Source organism: Haemaphysalis longicornis, unplaced genomic scaffold, assembly GCF_048455015.1.
Source record: "Haemaphysalis longicornis isolate Haplotype H1 unplaced genomic scaffold, Haemaphysalis longicornis Haplotype H1 scaffold_5, whole genome shotgun sequence".
NCBI classification, from domain to species: domain Eukaryota; kingdom Metazoa; phylum Arthropoda; class Arachnida; order Ixodida; family Ixodidae; genus Haemaphysalis; species Haemaphysalis longicornis.
The window spans coordinates 192,510,964-192,530,348 of record NW_027526385.1 but is presented as its reverse complement, the minus strand read 5'-3'; the positions used below and the strand labels follow the sequence as shown (position 1 = coordinate 192,530,348).

Below are 19,385 nucleotides of genomic sequence, written 5' to 3'. Positions count from 1 at the left end.
AGCATCCGCAACAACTTTGTATAACCAAACACACGTTTTAAGCAGTTTTCTGGCGTTTTTAAAAAAATTCCACAAAAACCTTACTTTTGGTGCTCTTAGCAAGCCAACGATATGGAGAAATATTATCAGATGCTGAATGTTTTTTATGATTATCGACAGTTGGTGTTAGAGTCAGAGCCTTTTATCGCTTTCTTGATAACATCGGCAAAAGCACCATCAATGGCGGAATCTGAATTAACTGATAAATTATACGTCCTCAATCAACATTTCTGGCGGGATGGTGGCCAACAGAATCCAACAATTCACTTGGAGTGCAGATTAAAGAGAAGAAAAATACTCTTCCTCTAAGAGTAAGTTAACAGCAACGTTCATGTGACAAACTAAGCTGACATATTTCTTGTCCTATCAGTCAGCCATGATGGCAACACCTAGAAGCACTCTTTCGCGAGGGATTTTTCTGCACGCCTGCTGTTCTCGCCTACTGTGAATTTCGCGCAAAAGTCTACCATCGTGCTTTCGCACGGCAGGCCGTTGAATGATTGCGCAGCTAAGCTCCGCAAGGCGAGGGGATAAACCGTTTGGGCAGCTTTTTTAGGCTTTTTTTCTACAGAGACATTGCTTCTTTGCATTCCTCCACAAAAATACCTATCAAAACCGCGAGACATACCACATGATTCTCATCTTGTGCTAAATACGTCGACCAGAATTTGGTCGAATAGCCCATTTTGATTCTGGGGAATTTGATTAAACGAGTGGTGTGGGTGAAACACTTGCAAGTGAAACCGTTGCACATTCGTTGATTGCAAGCCTTGTTCAACGCAATGTGCGCTCATTTTGGAGTCTGCGTTCTGTTCATGGGCTGTTGCCATCTTATCTTGGAAGGTCTGGCGCCTGCTTGACACAATCTGTTAAGAGGTTTCTTGAAGGACTCAGAGGAGAGGTGTTCATATCTTCGCCGGCAAAGCATCTGCAAACAGCGGATACAACCAACGGGACAGCATAGGGGCGGACGCTGCAGCACCCACTTCTGACATATTGACTTGCAGCTTCAGCTTCAAACACAATTCTCTGAGGAATATAGGTATTCATCTCAACCAGCTGCTCCCGTTTTTCGTGCCCATGAAGATACTTTGGATTCTCATCGGCCTCCTTTTTTTAACAGGTATGTTTCAAAACCCCATCGAAATTGTAAGAAGACATTGTATCCGAGAGAAACTGTCGAGGGCTGGGCTTGTAAGGATTCTCCTAAGTTACGAGGAACTTCTCTGGTGCCGTTACAAAACACAGCATCGTGCACTTCTTGAGTAGCGGTAAATTGGGAGAGCCTATTTATTACAGATCAATCATAAGGGCAATAAGCGAGACTTACATTTTCGATATCGCCATGCAACGAAGGAAACTCAGTACCCACATATAGCAGCCCATTATCCGTTGTACCTTTTTGTGTCCATTTTAACCATTTGTTAACCTTTTAGACTGAGGAGGAGATATATATCTTGTTTACAGCGGCCTTCGTTAGGCTGAAGCTCCACAAAGCTACCTCTTTGAATTGCACAGGCAATATCACTGTACAAGCCATGGCAAAGCGTGAAAGAAGCCTTAGAAGTATTTTATTAGTACTAGAAAAAAATTCTGCGGAAATAATCAAATATGGTATTAGGTTTCTGGTTTACATTATTTGCCACTAAAGCTGCTTCTGCCAGAGATTAGCAGGCTTCAAGACGATAATGCTCATAATAGCCACCCCAATCCTTTCCTTTCTAATAATAAATGTATTATTTCGCCTAGATGTCACGCAATAGTTGACTTCAAATGGTTTTAACTAGAGAAAGACCGGCCTAAATAACGAAGTTCTGTAGTGCGCTCGGTAATGATTTCGGTATTTTAAATAGATGTCACTATTTCAGAAAGAATTTACGATGTACTAGAAGTATGCAAAAGGATTATTGTTACGGACAGCTCCTTGCGGAGTTCTCTACTCTCACGCCCGTTTTCTTCTTTACGCAGGCTACCAATTCTTTGGACTTGCAACTGACGAACCAGCTTTGCAACATAACACAACCCCTTTGATGACAACAGAAACTTCCGTGCACAACTCTTCATATAAACTTTGTGAGTGCAATCTTTCTTTCTTTAAATGCAACTTATGCTTGACCAGTTATCGGCTCAAGCAGAAAGATCCACCTAAATGATCAGGCATGTTCGTTTTTTCTAGAATAACCCCTGGTGTAATCACTAATTTCTTTAAATAGTAACTAACGACTTGCTGCGTAGCCATCGCCAAATAATACTTGTCTTTAGTTGCAATACAAATCTTTTAGGCTATAAACTAAACTTGTGGTGTGCCATGGGGGGTTCCGCTTGTTTAATTCTTTTCTGGCGGGACAGACCTGTTATTTTTAGATGGTTTGAATATTTACCGATTACATAGCAGTTTCGTTCTTTTGAGAATCTGAACAATCGCAACAAAGCGTGACACTTCTCTATATTTTCTTTTACGCTTCACTAAGTAAGAGGGCCGGCTGCGCAAAGTTTGAACTGCAAAGGACACCATTTTTGATAGAAACGTTTACTGTGGTCATCTATTTTAAAATGTAACAGGAACGGCAGCTTAAGTACTTTTTATTGACTCTATTGACACTTTTATATAGGGCAATTGATACACAGTCGTTATCTAGGAAAACCTCAGCGCACAGACAGACTGCGCCGAAAGTAACAGACACCCTACAAGCATTCATTCGCAAAAAGTATTTTATTTTAAGCACAAGTAATATAAACGGGGAAGAACGTACATCAATAGAAACGCTCGTAGTCATGTATGCAACGCAATATAAAGCAAAGGAAATATCCGCGAAGTATGGCTGCGACATCACGTTAGGCTGTAACTGTTTAATTGGTTCCATTATTTTCTGTAGCAGAAGGACACTTTAGCTCACACCTATTTCGAGCGAGGTTGATCTACAAGGCTTTTAAATTGTCTCGCGTCACCTAATCTCGATGTCCGAAGAGTACCTTCGTGTTTTAAAAAGTGGCGCTTGTCAACAATATGACTGCAAATATCCCCACTAATTGATACGCAGGGTGTTTTTGTGGTGCTATAAGGCTTTTCTTGATTTATGTTAAGGCAGCGTACTATATGTTATATGCACACTTTCCTACGAAACGTAGTGGGGCCGTACAGGAAACGTATTCTACATAGCACAAAGCGACGAGTATTTCTAAGAATACAGTATGTAAGCCCGACCCCTTCCACTAAACTCCGTGGAGTGTTTGGCAGGCGGTTCTTGAGTTTTCTCATTTCACGCAGACTTTTTATTCTTGTGAGGGTAGTTTCTAGAGGCTAATGTGAAGAGTGTAAAAGAAATTTGCTTATTGTATGTTTAGTAATGAGTGCAAGCCCCTTTCAGAAGTAGGTTTTCCGGACTAGGTTTTTATGAGTATTTTTTAGAATAATAAACATTTTCACTAAACTTGTGCTTCCATAACAAAACTGATATTTTGTTTTAGAGATCTTCAGATTTTTGGGTATTTAAAATGCGCATACTGTTTTCCTATTATGAAAACCACACAACTTTCTTCTCGGAAATAAAGTGGTAAAAATCTCTAAAAGAGAACATAACTTTACGGGCAGCGAATTTTATGTATACTGCGAATCTCCTTTACTCAAGTGGCTCCTTGAGCCTGTTGATTTGACATGAGTAATAAAAATTTAAAAGCAGATACAGAGAAAAAAGGCTATCCAGACCGAAGCACCATACCAGATATTTATTGAAAAATTACGCCCACCTCCCCTCGCGGGAACCCCGGTGTGATGCGACGCTGAAGGGGGTTCCATTGTGCGTTTCCGTTGAGTCGATTACTCGAATTGCGTGAGCAATCGTCGGGTAATGTGAGAGAGAGAGAGAGAGAGAGAGAGAGAGCAAGCGTAGAGCGGACGACCGTCGACTGAGAGACCGGCCGGAGCGCGGCACTCCACTTATATGCGCAGCGCGCCCGAAGGACAGGAGACCGCGGAGAGAGAGAGCACTGCACATCCGCACAGCGCGCATGCGCCGCACGCAGCGCCGCCCACCGGCGGGGTAAGAGAGCGCGCCGCACTGCGCGCGCCACAGATGTTGTAGGAGGGGGCGCGCTATCACGGCGAGAGGAGAGGTGATGAGCGGAGGAGAGACGCAGCTGTGCGGACGCGGACAACGACGACGCCGGAAGGACAGGGCCGCCGGCAAGAGATGCTTTTGTCAGCGTCGCATCTAAAAATTGAACATCCCAAATATATGCAGAGTAGCTACAACACAGTGTAAAACCCTTTTCACAAGGAATTCAACTTTTTTGCGTTTTGTAACGCTCCTCTAAGCTTCTTTTACAAAGTGTTGAAAGCTTTCTTCCTATATATTCTCTCTTTTTCAAAAAAAATATGATGTGACAAATTTGAAGTCGCTCGAATAGTTTCAACTTAAAATAAATATTTACAAATAAGCCCAACAAAGCTTTCAGAATACGCTGTTCGACATGCTGACAAATGTTTCAGAAGAGTTCTGTATTCTTTGTTGACACCGCTCTCAATAGGTAAATAAGAGGCATCTTATCCGCAAAAATACTGGCCTTGCACTTGGCGTTGGTGCAGCACGTGTTCTATACTCCCTTATCTCTCCATGCTTCGAACCCTATGATTAATTGTCTGAATATTCTAAAGAAGTGAACAAGTAGTGAAATTTATAAATGGAAGTGGCCAGATTTTCTCGGCCGCAAGATGAATATACCAGGCTGATTCCACGTACATCTTTTGATTCATCTAGTCTTACAAGTCTGACTAAAACAATAATCAATCATTGTTTTCAAGTGATTTTAAACACAGGGTGTATCTCAGGTGTCAAAGGCCATATTTCAAACAAGCTGCGTTGATAAGAGTGTATGCTGGTGGGTATGTAATCAGCAGTCTCTGGGAGACTATTGTTGTTGAGAAACTAGCGGCGAAAAACGAACTTTGCATTCAAGACAGCAGCGGTTACACCAATAATTGGTCTGACACCATCGGGCTGGTAATGTTGTTAAGAGGACGATAATTCTTTTCTTTGGTAATTGAAATAAGGTTGCATTCTTTAGTCGTCGGTTATCCGCAATGCCGTGACCAAGCCCCACTTGGACCAGTCATGCTGATAGGGACATTAATTTTAGTTTCTGGCCGTGACAGAAGTGCTAACACCTTGTCAAAAGCAATCTTCAGAAGGCAGTGAAGTTTAGGTTATCTAAGCCACCAAAACTGCCACAGCCAAGGCCCTCGTAGTGCTTGCTACTGGTTGTCTACCATCCGCAAGCGTAGCATACTATTGTAATAACTACATACCCCACGAGGTGGGAGCGAACATTGTAATCAACATAGTTGAATTAATCAACCATGCAACTCATTCTCTCGGCTTGTTATATCCTTAGTTTTTGTGCAGTTAGTGTTCGACAAGACTGCTATTCTGGACGCGTTAGTTGAGGTCCCACCTTGAAAACAGGTGTTTCTCCACTTTGGGCTGAAGGAACCTCCTTCATTTGTGAAGGGTTCGGAAGCGGGACCCCGCCTTACAAAATGAGGCCGACACGCAAGAAACAAAATTCACCGTTCTTTTTCGGGCAACGTCACAAAAAGGCATGCGTGAAAATCGGCACGGCAAAAAACGGTCACACGAGCAACTCCACATTCAATAACGCACTGCACCGACTAAATACAAATAACACGTGGCTTCCCTGACGCTCACGCTGATGTCCGAGCTGATTGTACAAGTTCCACCCTGCGCGCTCACCCCATGTGCTGTAAGGTCCACGCCATTCGGGAGGCGTATATGCGTTTCCTAGTCAGTACAGCCAGCCGTCACCTCAGCTTGCTTATGGGGGTTATATCACAGCATAAACGTACATAAACCATACAAATCCACCCGAATTGAAATAAGTAACAGCCAAAACAGATCTGCAATGGTTTAAAAACAATGGTGTAGAAAAATATTCAGCAGAAATAGCAAAAACCGACCTAAAAAGGGCAAACCCTCAATGCCGTACAATATTCAGTAGCAGAAACTGACCGAAAAGCGGTCGAAAATACCTGAAATTTCATTTATAAGCGTAAAGATGTAATAAATGTATTATATGCGTGATAACAAATGTTCGTATTAATAAATGAGAAACCATAGAAAAAAACGTGTGCTTGATTCCCATGTCATAGGCATCGGTCTAACACGAAAGGGAAATGTGCACGGAAATCTGCAGCTGAGCATGATTTGAGGGTCGGTGGCTGCCTTGTGAATGTGCTTCGCAAGCAACCTACTCATGGCGGGTCGCTTCGGCAAAGGTTTACTGGTGTCATTTCTATGACGAATATTACGTCAGTGAAATCTTGGTGGATGCCGCCGCCATAAAACACTTTCGTATAAAACCCAAATACCAACAACCCGAAGTAAAACGTATTCTCCATTTTAAATGGCTGCTTACCCGCAAGAACACCCTGTGTGCATGCGTTCACCCTTTACAGGCCGCTTGCTCTCTTATACTGGCGTCACTTCCGGGACCGATATGATGTAATGGAAATATTTGTGAATCCCAGAATAAAACACTTTCGTGGTAATAAAAAAATGCCACAACGGGATCTGAACCCGGGTTAGGACATTCGGAACTACTACACTACGAGACCAAGTGGTTCTGAGCGAATAAATTGAGAGCAACCAGCGCGTGGAGATAGATTCAAACATGCCCCTAAATGGCGCCATGCGGCGCTTGGCGGTGCTGACTAGAAAAGGCCTATACGCGTCCGGGAGTCTTCGTTGCGGATCTCTGCCCTTGCTCCTCCAATCGTGGCCATCCGCGACGGCCGGGCAGTTCCGTCCTACTCTGCCTCCTCCCCCCCTCCTGCATTCGTGAGTGCCGCATTTATTCCAGGTTGTGCGCATGTTCTGGGTTATATGCGCACTGCACACGTGCTCGTTGCGCTATCGCTGTTTATTGCAAACGAACACTCAGGGCACAAGGCACGTCATGGCTTCGGTCTTGATCTGTGTTCGACGCATGTTCACTGCATTTGGTCTTCATGCAGGGCACACTGAACCTAGAGGGTGCGTCCCTACAGTGTCTATCTTTGAAGCATTGCAAATCTATGTCTGTATCAAAAAATAAATGACCCACCAGTTTGCCTTTCTGGCTTCCTTAGAATTCATTACTGCGGGCCTTGCTATCTGTGTTTATTAACCAAGCCCGTAATCTCCCATTGTGATTGGCGACGTAAATATAGAGTGTGTTTCCGTTAATATTAGACAAGGCTTAAAAATATGCGAATTGAGTGTACGACGACATGACCAAATGCATGTTTTCCACTTTTGTATGCAGTTTGTTAAGTTATTTAAGTAATTTCTTAATAAATATTCCGTCAAAAATAATTACCCAAGCCTCGAAGCTAGAGGAAAAAGTGGCTGCTATTTAGCTCAGCTAACCTGGATATCTAAACTGACAGCTGGAATAACCCTGGGTAATTATTCGCTTTACTTGCTTAAGCCTCGATTTAGCTGTAGATATTATACAATTCGCTCAAAGCCTGCCTCTCTTTACGGCTGGGGTCCCACTTCTAGCATTTTTCTAGCCCAACGGCATTCTCTTCCTAAGTTTCAGACGCTAGCTTCGCGCGCTTCGCATTCCGGACACTCTCCAGAGAAGCAGCTCTCCGGGCGATATCCCTGGTACCAGACGCCGCTTGCAGACAACGGCTCAGAGCCTCCCGCTCCCGCCCAAACAATCATAGAAGGCGGCCAGGTTTAGCTCTCATCCATGTCACGCTCGCATACAAGCGGTGAGTGACGTGGTCACACGGTGACCCAGCTACGGTTAGCGCATGCGCCAAGCCGGAAGCGGTGGCGGAGGCAGCGAACGCGGCCTTCGGTGGAGCCCGGCATGGCGAGTCACGTGACGCGTTACCAAGGGTATGGCGCAGGTACCGTCAAATGAAGGTCACATTTCCCGGCGACAGCAAAACGGCTCGACGACCTTTCTAAAGATTTGATTTAAAATCCTATTAAAATGTTGCAGAGTGGTTTGAAAAATGTCGGATTAACCAGTTTCTGTCTCTATATTATATATTAGTGTCTTTCAGCTGACCGATTGTGCCCGCGAAATACAAAAAATACAAAAAATACACACAAATAATAGAATAATTTACTAGCCCTGTCCGATGAGGAAATTAAGTTGTTAGACGACATGAGATGATGCAAAGGTTAAAATGCTTTTTCTTGCTTTTTTCTTGTGTTTGTGAGTATGACGTGATACGTACACAATTGCTCATGCGGGGGTGTTGTCAGAGAGGGTTTATATGTGTTGAGTGATGAATAAAATTTCCGTTAGCCTGCGCTGGTCTTCGCGTTTTGGTTCAGTCCTCGTTCTTTTTGCGCGCTCAAGTTACAGCTATGAATTGTCACCTACCAGCCCGCCTGCCACTGTTATTACAAAAAACCCACCACCTGCCATCACCGCTCGCTGTTTGGGAATGGAATGCTCCTAAAAGTTCTAGTAAAAACGATATTAGGCGCCTTGCCGGTTCAAAGCGACAGGGCAGTGATGGAAGTGTTTGGCTGACCCATTTACGCCAGCGATGTGCTCCCCTCGCCACAGTAGGTTACTAGCGATGAGAAGACGCAGCCAACGCTTGCAAAAACAATGCCAGAGCAGGTAAAGTCATGTAGAAACTTCTCGCGGAGGTCTGCTACGCGAAAATTAGTCAAAACTAGAACTTCATCACCGTTTTTGTAGCAATCATGATGATGATGTTTGTATTTTTGTGGCGCAAGGCCGACTGAGGGTAAATAGCGCCAAATAATGGTTTGTGTCATTTAGATGACATGAATGTAAAAGTAAATTATTTCAGCAAAAATTAACGAAGTAAAACGCAACGTAATGAACATGACTGGTGCAAAGAGCCAGGTTGTCATGATGCATCGTAAGAGATGAGATGTAAAAACTTCACATCAGTGACAAACATAAAAATATGCTTGGTGGAAAACACGGGCTCGTCTCTTAAAAATACGACGGGTGAAACGGGTTGTTTTGTCCGTACAGTTGTGGAAAGTGGTTGCATCGTGTTGTGTCAACTGCCTTACATTGGATGAGGTTGTGGATAGCGGATAAGTCTGCTCCACACTCGCTGCACATGGGTCTTGGAGATCCAGTGATGAGGTGGGAGTGTGTTACGTGTGTGTGGCGTATCCGTAACCTTGCTAGGTACTTCGGTGTGTCTGTTGTGTGAGTCAGTTGTGTATCGTCCGAAGTGGGGCTTCATTACATGTAGCTTGTTGTGTGACTGTTAACTCCAGTGTTTTTGCCATGTTTTACGTAGGTGTTGTCTGATAAGTGGCTTCATATAAGTGTAGGGTACTGGTGCTATATCGAGAGTGTTTCTGAGTGCAGCAGCAGCGGCCTTTTCATCAGCCATTTCTGAGTGCAGCAGCAGCGGCCTTTTCATCAGCCAACTCATTGTCAGCGATACCCGCGTGGCCTGGAACCCAGCAGACCGTCACATTCAGATTTGAGGCATACACTGACATCAAAGATTTGAAAACCAGAGTGACAACATAACATTTGCAATACCTTTGGTATGATAATGTAGGCACGACGCTAAATGAATCTTTCAAAATGTTGGAATTAGCACTATCATGTTCCATAATGTGATTTAAAACGAGAAGTATACCGTATGCTTTCGCCTTAAAAATGGTGGAATTCACACTCATGGTTTTATTAGCACTGAAGTTGGGTCCGTGTGCAGCATAACACACCGCAATGGACGTTTTGGAAGCATCACTAAAAAATTCTGCCGCCCCATATTCCGCCTGGAGATACATGAAAAGCTGCAAGATTGAAGTTGTGGGCACCATGCTTTTCCTAAATTGCATAAAAGACAAATCACAAATTCATGGCGACGATGCCATGGGGCTACAGATCAATGACAGATGTTGTGAAGGTGTCGAAAAACGAGATAGAAAGTTCAGAAACCTCCTCTCTCGCCCTGAGCAAGAAAGGTGCAGAAATAGATGGGCGATTTAAAAACAGCTGGGATGTAGATGTATCGTTCACTATTCATTTAATGTGATGGTGACACATTGATGTAGTTTAAAAGCATACAATAAATCGACGTACTTGCGCTGGTACCTATGCACCATTGGTCGCACTAGACGTACAGACTTTTCAAGGGACTAGTACGGAAAGTACCAGACGAAACCCGAAGGCCCAAGAGTTGCACTCGGTGGACCATTTTTAAAGTTTTTTTTTCCTTCCTGAACCATATACAGCACTCTTATAGTCCCACCGTGAGCCTACGAGGCTGGTACCCACCCGCAGCAGAATTTGTTTGTCAGCAACATACGAGTGATGCAACAAGACCTTGAGAATATTCATTGTTTTAAGACAATTTGTTTTAGTTCTTTCATATGAGGTATAAAGTGAAGTTTTTCATCAAGAACTATACCGAGAAACTTGTGTTCTTTTTTGACCGGAATCAAGACACCATTCAGTGTGATATCTGGATCTGGCCTGATCCCACGCCTGTTGGAGAACACAACACATGTGCTCTCAACTGGGTTCAGCCTAAAGCCCTTTTTATCAGCCCAGCCAGCTAGTTTGTTGACACGAAGCTGGACGTGGCGTTCGCAGATTGACATAATGCGCAATTTAAAAGATATTTACATATCATCGATATGCATTGTACAGGAAATGGTTCGTGGCAACGCCTTTCAAAGTTAGCTCATCTTGACTATGAACATTGTATAGCTCAAAACGCTACTTTGAGGCACACCATTTTCGTGCACGAAAACATTTCAAAGGGCAGTGCCAACTCTTACACGAAAGGGTCGTTCCGCCAGATAGCTATAAATACTGTTAAACATATTGTGCGAAACACCGAATGCTTTTAGGTCGCTAAGGATTCCGTATCGCCAAGCGGTGTCGTAGGTTTTCTCAAGATCAAAAAAGACCGTAGCGCAAAACTTTTTGTGGTCAAACGTATTCTTGATTTACGACTCAAGGGCGAAGAGTTGGTCGTTTGTTGATCGCCTTACCCTGAAGCCGGCCTGGCAACTCTCGAGACGACCATTGTACTCCACAAAGTACACGAGTCTCTTGTTGAACATCTTCTCGAGAACCTTGCAGGGACAGCTTGTGAGGGTGATGGGCTGATAACTGGCTTGAGACGAAGGGTCCTTCCCCTGCAGGAACGCCACTACAATAGCCTCCCTCCAAGATTTTCGAATGTGCCCAGAAAGCCATATGTTGTTTTATAGGTGTACGAGTGTTTCGTGAGTACCTGGGTATAGGTGTTGTTTAATGGTGTATGTAATCTTATCTGCGCTTGGAGCTGAAGGTTTACATGTGCACATGGCAGCCTTCAACTTATAGAGTGTGAATTCAGAATTGTAACCAGATTTTGACGTGTTATTGTCATGTGGGGTCTTCTTTCACAAGCATTTTTATGTTTCAGGAAAGTGTTTGTGTAGAGTGCAGAGCACGAAACATTTCGAAGTGTTGTGCAAGTGTGTTATCCTCGTCTTCGAGTGGGTCCCTTGTTCTGCTGACCAAAGACAGGCATTCTGTATATTGCACTTTATGTTGACATATTCTTGTTCCTGCCTCGTGAGTGTCTATGTATGAGTTATTGGAGGTAAGGAAAGCGCACTATCTCTCCCTTGTTAAAGGCAGCGCATTTCAGTAACTCACGATGTCACCCGCGTTGACGTCCGTAGGCGTCCGTAGTCGTGGTCCGCACCCCTCCCCCTACACTATATAAAAAATACTATCCGGCGCCTGGTTTCCATCCGTCGACCCTGCGGGCGGAACGCAATGTACATGGTGCTCTACCCACTGCGACACAAAGCCGACACAGAATGGGAGGCTACGAACGCGCCTTATATCCTTGACTCATTCAAATTATTGCTGACGAGCGCTCTCTCGTCAGCAGTTGCCACAAGTGCAACAACATTAACGTAACGCAAACTACTTAGCGTCGTGCGCCCCCGGAAATGCTCTGCATTTGATTATGCCCCTCGCGAGGGGGATGTTTCACTGCGTCGCCATGCGAACAGTTTGCCATTATAGTTTCCGCCCGCTCCGGTCGGTGTCGCCACGGTTCAAACTACGGCAGGGGAGCTGCGCGGGCGTTCGTTGATCGGCGTGCGTTCCGGCGTGCTGGTTTGATATTTTTATGATACGCTGCAGGTGTGCATTACTCAAGAAAAGATTACCCGGAAAATGTAATTTCGAACCCTTTACCTCACGATGGACACGCTTTACGATTACGAAAGGAAATACGATTATCTGGCGTGGGGTACCGGAGAAGGACACCCCACACCTAGTTGTGGGCCTCTCGCGCCCGCCTCAGTCCTCGCACCAGGGACTACTTAGGTTGCGGGACGAACTGGAGGCCTGGGGAATGAACTTTTGGCAAGCGTCGAGGATGTGCCCCTCGATACGTTGGGCGGATTCCTCCACGTGTAGGTGTTTCATAGATGTGTGGTGTAGTTTAGATGTTTCTGTGAATGTGCTCCACGTTGCTTTTGATTCATTGAACCTCTTATGTGAAGACGGACTGCTTTGGCCTGTACCTAAATACGTTAGTGAAGTGGGGAAATGGTCACAACCACATGGGTCTGTGCCCAGGCCACACTCAAGACAAGGAAAGAGACCTGTGGAACCAAAAGCCAAGTCAAGGTATGAGTATGTGTTGTGTCCTATATCGTAGTAGTTGGGCTTGTTTTTGTTGCACAGGCATGCTCCTGAAGTTGTAAGAAATTTCTCGATTAGGCGACCTCAAAAATCCGTGCGAGAGGAGCCTCACAGAGAGTTGTGTGCATTCAGGTCGCCAATAAGCATAAAAGGGTAGGGTAGCTGATGTACAAGTCCCTTGAAATCGGAGCTCGAAAGCTGGAAATCAGGAGGGGTGTAGATAGAGCACTGTTACAAGCCTATTGAAGATTATGGTTCTAATGCCGACAGCCTCATGAGCAGTTTGTAATTGGATGGGGTTACACGGAAACGATTTTCGGGCAATGATAACCACAACACCTGAAGTTGTACTACCACCATCCCTGTCCTTCCTAAGTACCCTGAAGCTATTCAATAAATTTGTGTGTTTTAAGTATAGATGTGTTTCTTGAAGACAGATTACACTTGGCTGATTGGAGTGCAGTATCTCGTATACATTGTCCAGGTTTTTTAAGTTGGCCTCTGCAGTTCCATTGAATTGTGTTTTCGCTCACCATTATTTAGCGTGAGAGCTACTGCAGTGTGTATGTGAGAGCTACTGGAGTGTGTATGTTTATGTGTCATCTTTCGGGGCTGTGACTGCCGTCTTTTTTGGCTTGTCAAGAGGCTTTGGCTTAGGAACGCGTTCTTTGCAGTGCACCGCAGACAATAATGGTTCGACGTTTATTTCACCCTCGGATGTCCTCGGAGTACGTGTGATCACGCTCCATGGACCACGGACCCTTTTGTGCGCGCTTTTCTTTGCCCGCCACCGCCGAGGGTTTCAGGAATGCCTCTGATGGCAGAAGCTGTGCGGTGGAGGTGGGAGCGGCCACTGGTTCCACCGTATCCATTTCCTCCGTGCTCTCGCATGTGATTTAGGGCAGTGGAGCGGAAGTAAAGGGTGCAGCATCACTCCCACAAGACGTGGTTGTCTCCACACGCGCTGTTGTAAGCGAGCGGTGGGCAGACGGGACGGGCCATCAGAGGCATCCCAGAGGGGGGGGGGCGGTAGGGGCGGGACAAAGTCTGAGTCGAAGTACTATGTCCCCGCCGAACCCAAACACTGCTCCGCCTCCGGCGAACTGCGTCGGCGTGCCTGCCCAGAGGGAAAGAAGGCAAACGTCTTCAGCGCTTCTGGGAAGGTGATGTTTTCAGTGACTTTGATGTTGATGATTTTTTTTCTAGTTGAAACTTTTCACTTTTCCTGGAGTAGGCCCCATGTGGACCCTGGCAGTTTACACAAAGAAACTGCTGCACGTGACATTTTTCGGACGGGTGGTCGTGCTGGCCGCATTTCGCGAAGGTAAGTCGGCCGCGACAGCAGTGTGCGCCGTGCCCGAACCGTTCGCCCATGATACAGCGCCGCGGGTTCAGGATGAAAGGCCAGACTGGACATGGACCGAAACCTGCATTGATGAATTCCGGAAGGCTCGACCTGTCAAATGTTCAGATGAGGTCCGTTGTGGGTATTTGTTTATCATCACTTCGTATGGTTATTCGCCTGACCGCTGTTACGCCCTGGCCACGAAGGCCCTCCAGCAAGTGGGCTTCAGTTTAATTCAGTAGGTCATATTCGGGGACCACGCCCTGGGAGCGGTTTAGGCTGCGGTGGGGCGTGACTCGGATGCCCAGATCGGCGATGCGGGTTTGGGCAAGACGTTCATCAGCCTGATCCTGGCTAGTGACCTCGACAAGGATTTCACCGTTTGGATATTTTTGGCCATATCTGACTGTCCAACGGTTACCTCAAGAAACTTTGAAATAAGAAATACCGACTGTAAAGCGAGAGGTTTTGATTAGTCAACCGAGTCCATCACCAAAAAGCGGGGGTAGTTGTTCGGTTTCGGAGGACTCAAGTTAGGAAGTGGTGGAAAAAGATACTTCGGCGCGGCCCCTTTTCTGGGGCTGATCACGTTTGGAGGTGGGTTGAGACAATATCATGTGCTATAGTATAAAAGCAATCGATGGGGGTACTTTCTTCCTAAACCTTACCCTGATAGCTTGGGAGGTCCCGGACCTCCGTGACGGGTAAACAGACAGGGAGCCCACCCGCCGGAGCTTGACCTGGGCTACGATAGCCACCGTTTTAATTTTCTACCCTTCACCTTAAAAACACATGGCGATGGTTGATTCCAGCTTATATACGGGGGCTCGGGGTCCGGGGTGTCGCCAATACCGTCACCAAGATTACTCAAGGTGCTCCGTGCTGGGGTTCTTGTAGCAAACATGACGGTGAGCCTCGTCATGGCGACTTTTGCTGTTATGTTGCTACTGTCAATACGCTGTCTACCAACTGGTCGAATGTGTTCGAAGCGAGAAACGAAGCCTCGTGATAAAGAATTTGAAAAAAAACTCAGGGGTTCAGACAGCAGCGTACAGCCCAAATGAAGGTTGGTGGTTGAAAAGAACAAAAAAGGGAGTTACTGTGGTTCGCTGACTGGCGGTGCTGCATCTAAGCATTACCAATTGAAGAATGTTGTCCTCATTCCGGTGATCAGGCTAAAAGTTCATTGATATCATATCGCATGGAATGTGATGAAAGCGTTCAGTGAGACCGCTTGTCTGCAGTGATAGCTGCAGGTCGTTCTGCGTATTGTAGCGGAGGCACAAATACTTCGGCGAGGATGCTGCAACGAAACGTTTCCCTACTGTCACTAAGAACCACGTCCAAGGCGCCCTGGCGCAGATGTATTGTGTGCAGGACTAAGTGAGTAACGTCCTAGCGCCAGCCAGCACTAACGGGAGCGGTTGAGCATTACACAGTTAATTGCTCCACTGCAATAAATATTTAACGGTGTCCGGTGACAGTTCAAGGCGAGGGTCTATACAAGTTATTGCCAATATTTCCCATGGTTTTAATGCACATGACGAACAAGACGCCCTAGCGCAGACGTATTGTGTGCAGGACTACGTGAGCAACGTCCGAGGCCCAGCCAGCACTAACGGTAGTGGTAGCGCATTACACTGTTAATTGCTCCACCGCCCTAACTCTTGAACGGTGGCCGGTGAAAGTTGAAGGCGAGGTTCTATACAAGTTATTGCCAATATCTTCCCCTGGTTTAATGGACATGGTAGGGGTTTCACTGACAAGCAGCACACGAGGCGACATATCGGGAGGTGCTCGTGGAGAGCATAATTAAAAAATTACAGCATTTCCTTTACTGTGAAAGCCTTAATACCATTCAGCGGAAAATGCGGCGTCGGCCTCAAGCCAGCGTTGCCGCTGGCGTCGGCGTCGGAAGCCGAAAACGACTCCCACAGGCCACGCTACTGCTGAGCGTACCATAGAACGAGCTTCGTTCACAATAAATAAATAAATAACAAAACCGCCTGCCAGCATGGTCCGAGGAAGGCTCTAAAAATGGCGCAGCAGCGAGTTTCACTAAAGGGAAAAAGCCCCTGTCGGAGGCCAACTGAATATTCCTACCAGTTCTTAATTAACCGAATGAGATGAGGGCGTGGTTTTGTGGGCTAATGAAGTGGTTACAAACGGTGCGACAAAATTCAACAGCGAGTTGAACATGCGAACAAAAGGACCCTTGTGTCAATGGTGAACGAGCACAACGGCCTTTAGGTGCTTCTGACAAAGTCCGGCTCACTGCACGAGCATACGGGAAGTGCTGGAAATGGTGAAACAGCGCTAGGAAGTTGTGAGAATCACGGCCGCAAAATTCAACGAAACTATTTATATCACAATAACAAGACGATCCCGGTAATGGCGAGCGAGAAACATAAGCTTCGCAGGATGCTGCCTAGTAGGCTTGTGAAGTGGAACAAAAGTCTAGCGGGAAACTCTCCAGCTGATCAACAAAAGGTGTCCATCAAGGCCTTCGCTTTGCATTATAGATAAAGTCTAACAATTCTATTTATATTACCCAATATAAACTAAGAATTCCTCAAAAGCTTATACTTTGGAAGTAGATATTAAAAGAAGTGGTGTTACTTTTTTTAAATTGTTGATTTATTGTCAGTGTATGATTCAATTATGCATTTGTTTATAGGCATAGTTTTGGCTGGCTCAGTGCTTTTATTGGCATTTGTGAGCGGCGGTCGCAGCATAATCAGATGGGTTGCCCTTTACTTATATAGCTAATAAAATAAATGGTTGGAAAACTGCTGGTGATCTGAGAAGATGTTATTTTATATTTTTGATCTTTTTTGTGTCTATCTTGTTAAGAAACGGGCACTTTGTTTTTAGATATTACGCACCGGTCTTCACTAGCATTGGAATAGAGACATTATTTGTGTGCTACAGGAGGATAAAAGAATAACAAATAACCAGCAGAGTTTGTGGTCCGCCAATATGCTAGCCCATATTTAGGGCTCGAATGTGGCGAAAGAGGAAAAATACTAAAAAGACATCCCCCTCGCGAGGGGCACGATCAAATGCACAGCATTTCCGAGGGGGTGCGCCGGCAAGTCGTATCTCTCGATCGCGGGACTCGTGTCGCCATCTTTTGGAGGCGCGGGACAACTTGTGGCGCTTTCGAAACAAACGAGAAATGAGTGAAGGATATAAGGCGCTTTCGGTGCATCGAAATCTGTGTCGGTTTCGTGGCTCGGTCGGTAGTGCGCCGGGCACCTTGCGCTCCGCCCGCGGCGTCATGGGTTCGAAACCGGGCGCCGGAAACTGTTATTTCTTCCTGGCTGCGGACTACGACAAGGCGCGCCTGCGGACTACGACAAGACGCGCATGCGGACTACGACAAGGCGCGCATGCGGACTACGACAAGGCACGCCAACGCCGCGTGACATTGTGAGTTACTAAAATGCTATGCATTTAAAAGGTTAGCTTCTACCACATGTGCGTCAGCTTCCCCAGCGCCGCAGGCTAGCCCCGCCCACGGAGCGAAACCATCGGCCGCCTGCCAAGTAGTCGAAACGAGGGGAGGGGGAAAAAAGACATCCCCCTCGCGAGGGGCACGATCAAATGCACAGCATTTCCGAGGGGGTGCGCCGGCAAGTCGTATCTCTTGATCGCGGGACCCGTGTCGCCATCTTTTGGAGGCGCGGGACAACTTGTGGCGCTTTCGAAACAAACGAGAAATGAGTGAAGGATATAAGGCGCGTTCGGTGCATCGAAATCTGTGTCGGTTTCGTGGCTCGGTCGGTAGTGCGCCGGGCACCTTGCGTTCCGCCCGCGGCGTCATGGGTTCGAAACCGGGCGCCGGAAACTGTTATTTCTTCCTGGCTGCGGACTACGACAAGGCGCGCATGCGGACTACGACAAGGCGCGCATGCGGACTACGACAAGGCACGCCAACGCCGCGTGACATTGTGAGTTACTAAAATGCTATGCATTTAAAAGAAACGGCTACAAACCTCATCGTATGTTTTGTGAAAACCCGAATGGCATGCTGTGGCGGCGTCGTGGAGGTCGGCAAAAATGTGCGAGTAGAGTGAACGGGGCATTGCTGGAATACATTTGCTACCAGAAGGGTGGTTGCGGCAGCGTTAAAGTATACTGTACGCGAGCTTGAACTTCTTGCGTTGGCGTCGCAAGCGATTCCGCATGCCAGCATCGTCCTGTCACCGATCATTTGACGTATATCGACACCACCACAATATCATTTGCCAACTTCGGTGCATCCAGGCCTTTTCACGACGGTGCGGAGACATCGCACGCTGAGGTCGCAGCCAGGCCAAGGGTAAGCTTTTCCGTGACTCCTCAGCCGTTCTCTCGTCTGCTGCTCGAGTGAGTCCCCTCTGACCCCAAGACACAGCAACAGTCATCACTCGCCTTTGCCACGGCACCACTTTCTGTATTTGGTGTGGTGCCGTCCTGCATGGAGCGACGCGGAAAACTAGATGTCGAGTTTGCCGAGGCAGACCTGCATCGTTATCAAATTGCCGAAGACCTAGATTTGCAGCTTCGAATGTCATTTGACACGGTCACAGACATCGCTTCTGTCGCAGTCATCGAAATTGTAGCTGCCGTTTCGGTTGTAGACCCAACACTCTGCCACCTTTTAAATATTAGTTACCGAAGCTGCAGAGCGTGCACCGCACAGATAATCATATAGGAGATTTTGTATATGATCAACCTCACATCAAGTCATCTTGATACGGGACTTACTGTCCCAACAAAGCGCAGGCATCACTTGCGCCCATTCTGAATTCTTATTATTCTGATTCATCGATTTCTGGTGACACTCCGCCTTTTTAAAAACATGTCACTGGTGATACCATTACACCATGCGCTGCTATTATAGCGAACTCATGCAGTATTGCGGTCACTGAGGGAAATGTTCTCTTTATATCATGCTGCCTTTTCGTCCACTGATTGTGTCTTCCTTTGGCCTTTGCCATGGCGAAATTTCAAGGCGCCCGAACCACAAATATTGTCGCTAATTCTAACATCTACCCCCTTTCCTTGATGCACGGTGAATGCCTCGAAAGCAGTCATGGGCACGTTACCGAAAAAAAGTAACAGTGTTACAGTTACAGTTACAAAGTTTCCAAAAGTAAGTAGTTACAATTACAGTTACTGTAAAAAAGTAACGCCGTTACTTTTACGTTACTGTATGAAACTAATTAATTATAACAAGATTTAGTTTATTAAATAGAAACGTATGAAGACATGAGGGCCCGCCGCACGCAGCGGTTGCACTTTCTTTGTGTCGACAGAAGTGGCTGCC

General features: G+C 46.2%; 1 long non-coding RNA gene across 1 annotated transcript in view; it reads left to right on the top strand.

Annotated features, from left to right (window-relative positions):
- Nucleotides 1–964: 964 nt before the first annotated feature.
- LOC144138913 (uncharacterized) overlaps nt 965–19,385 on the top strand; it is a 45,579-nt gene continuing 27,158 nt past the window's right edge. Inside the window, exons 1-2 of the long non-coding RNA XR_013316003.1 lie at nt 965–1,162; nt 2,008–2,112. This is a non-coding gene — a long non-coding RNA (uncharacterized LOC144138913). The remainder of the gene's footprint in view (nt 1,163–2,007; nt 2,113–19,385) is intronic.